A 3,497-nucleotide genomic window follows, 5' to 3' on the forward strand; every position below is an offset into this window, starting at 1 on the left:
TGGGAATGTATAGTCAGACAACAAAATCTGCTCCCAAACATTTTATCATGAAATTTTAAAATGAAATTTATTGGGGTAACAGTGGTTAATAGGGTCATATAGGTTTCCAGTGTACATTTCTGTGATACATGATCTGTATATTACATTGTGTGCCCTCCACCCAAAGTCAAATCATCTTCCACCACCATGTACTCGGCCCCTTTGCCCTTTACTATCCCACCCCATACCCTTCCCTCTAGTAACCACCACACTGTTGTCTGTGTCTATATGTTTCAGTTTTATACCCCATATTATGAAATTTTTAAACATGGAAAAGTTAAAGAAATATAATGAAACCTAAATACCCACCATCCAGGTGTGCCTGTTACATTATTTGCTTCCTCACATCTGTGCATCTATCCATTCATCAAATCCATTTTATTTTTAGATTCCTTTAAAAGTAAGTGGCACCACCGGTGTGGTTCAGTGGTTGAGCGTAGGCCCATGAACCAAGAGGTGGGCAGATGGATTCCCGGTCAGAGCACATGGCGGGGTTGATCCCCAGTAGGGGGCATGCAGGAGGCCAGTGATAGAGCAGACCTATGTTTCTCTGTCATTGATGTTTCTATCTATCTCTCTTCCTTACTCTCTCTCTAAAATCAATAAAATCATTTTTTTTTTAAGTAAGTGGCCGACTTCTGTTTACCTCCCCCTGAATACATCACTAAGCAGGTAATCCTAACTCCCTGTTCTGAAAAACTCTGAGGACTGTAATAAGAACCCCCGGGGGCCAGGTGCTGGCTTTTGTTTAAATTTCAATTCTATATCCTCTTTCTGTGAAAGGGAAAAAAGTTCAAAGAGGTCATAGATTAGGATGGAAGAAGATGCATCCACCCTTCCTAGACCAGCAATTATGCTGCTACCCTGGGCTCCTGGCACAGGATCCTTGCCTGCCAGTTTGGGACTTAATCCCACAGGAATCACTGTGGGTCATGGACACCTCACAAATGTTTGCTGATGGAATAAAGGGCTCCAAAAAAGCTTGCTGTGAGGCAAATGCCTTCTCTCTAGGCCCTTGCAGCCACTCAACAAGCATAGCCCTAGATATTGCACCTAGGATTATGAAAACCCCCTGCTCTCAACATGACCTTGGATTTCTGGGTCCCTCACCTCAACCTTTAATAGACTGTTTTAACTATAACTGTGCCGCTAAAAAGGAGAGTCAGGAAAACCCTATTTGCTGTGGAAGGGTCCCCAGTACATTGCAGAACTATCCTGCCTTTTTCCATATCCAACGCACTGGCTCCGAGTCCCTCTTCGGATGTTAACGCTGCAGCCAGGAGCACTCCGCTCCCCGCAAGTGCCACAGCATTTCCGGTCTTATCCACTCTCACTTCGGTCCTCCGCACCCCACCAGCTACCCAACAAGATCCCTTTACTTTTAACGGCGCCTCGCACCTCCTACCCGCCCAGCAGCCCAGCTCCTACCCTGCAGGACCCTGATTAATGTCTAGCTTGATCGCCCTGGCTTTACTGAGGAGTGTTTTGTTTTGTTTTTAAATAAATGGGTCGTGCCTCTGAAAGTCTTAAACAATGCCCGTCGCGGTCCTCCCTCGCACCGGCAACTGCAAAGTTGAAAATTCTGCAACCCAAGTTCTGTTTCTTGATCTGGGAAGGGTGCAGTTTTCAGTCGAGCAGCACACTTAAGATCCGTGTGTTTTTCTGTATGCATGTAATAGTTCAATAACAAGGGCGAACAAAACAAGAAAAAGCCTTGCCCAACCCTAAAATACACCTGGCGCCCTTCCACGCTTCCTTCAATGGGGCCTGAGAGGAGAAAGTTTCCATCCAAGACTTTTCCGTGATCCGAGTTTTAGCGCCGGGCGCGGGAAAGAAGAGAGAATCAAAGGGCACAGATTCCGGGGCGACCTCCGCCCTCTGACCGCGCCCTTTAAACATGACTGGTAGAGCCGGAGTGCGCAGCCTGGCTCCCAGCCCGGTCGCCCGCTCCGAGAACCCAGACCTTGCGAGGCGACTGAATCAGGCAGCTGCGAGCCCAGCCCGGCCTCGGGTCCTCAGCGCGGCAAGTGCGGGGGGCGGAGTCTGTCCACCCATTGGTCCAGGCCTGGGGGTGTGGCCACCGCTAAGACCCTCCCCCATCCCCCGCGGGGTCGTGTGAGCCTCGCGCTGGCCCGAGGTATTATTCATCGGGGGCGGGGCCCGGGTTTGTTTACACGTCGCCATTGGTTGGATTTGAATCGCCCCGACTGGGCGGGACTCGGAGGGCCCGGGCCCTGCCTGACAGCTTCGGGGATGCCAATGCCCGCGCTCCCTGCACCGCCAAAGCTCTGGGACCGTACAGATCGGGGTACCCTAGGCCGATGCGAGCAGCGGGGGCCGGCAGGCTGAGGCTTCCGCCCGTTACGTGATAAACACTAACCAAGGGGTGGGGAGCATGGTTTTTGTTTTCATAAAAATGCATTAGGCAAAACAAACTCGGAAACAACCTAGCTGTCCGCGGATGGGGTTCTCAAGTAAGTTGTGGTCCGACCCACAATCGGACACGAAGTAACCGTAATATGAGGAAGCAACATATGAACCGACACGAAATGAGCTGTGTATCCAGTCAAGGGAGAAAAAAACAGAGAAAGGCGCAGAGTATGTATTAATATGAAAGGTGCCGAGTGGGGGAAGGTGTGTTGACAAATACAAGCTTTGCTTATTAAATGCCCAGAATATCAAAGAAAAAAAAATGGTAACAGCAGTTGTCTGTGGGGAAGGAAATAGGGTAGGTGGAGTGTAGATCTTATTGTACTTTTGTAAGTTTGAACTTTGTATCATCCATTCAAAGAAATATATAACAATGTAAATAAAGTGGATAGAGCATCTGCAGGAGGACTAAAGGGTCATGGGTTCCATTCCGGTCAAGGGCAAGTGCCTCGGTTGCAAGCTCAATCCCCTGCCACCCCCAGTTGGGTGCATGCAGGAGGCAACCAATAGATGTGTCTCTCTCACATTGAAGTTTCTCTCTCTGTCTCTCCCTCTCCCTTCCACTCTGAAAATCAATGGAAAAATATCCTCGGGTGAGCATTTAAAAAAATAAAAATATGAAGTTATGCATCCATACCTTAACCCTACTGCCACTAAGAAAACTCAAAACTCGGACTTGGTTATGAAGGTCAGTGGCCTGCATGGGCCCCACCCCCTCCACTTTGAAACTGAACAACCAATGGGTCCGAGCTGCTTGTCACTACTTGAGCCAATTAAGCAGAGATAGGGTTGAATCATATATGAGCATTTATTCCCATAATGCTGGCAGTATGGAAGAGCAGCAGGTCATCCAAGAAAATCTGCTCTACCTCCCCTTCCCATAAACCAGCTGCTTATATTGGGTAGGACAAAGATTGCATGGGGAGCCCTGTCCAGTTAGGCTCAGTGGATAGAGCATTGGCCCATGGACTGAAGGGTCCCAGGTTCGATTCCTGTCAAGGACACATACCTTGGTTGCAGGTTCCCTG

Source organism: Plecotus auritus (genome assembly GCF_963455305.1).
Source record: "Plecotus auritus genome assembly, chromosome: 10".
Taxonomy (NCBI): domain Eukaryota; kingdom Metazoa; phylum Chordata; class Mammalia; order Chiroptera; family Vespertilionidae; genus Plecotus; species Plecotus auritus.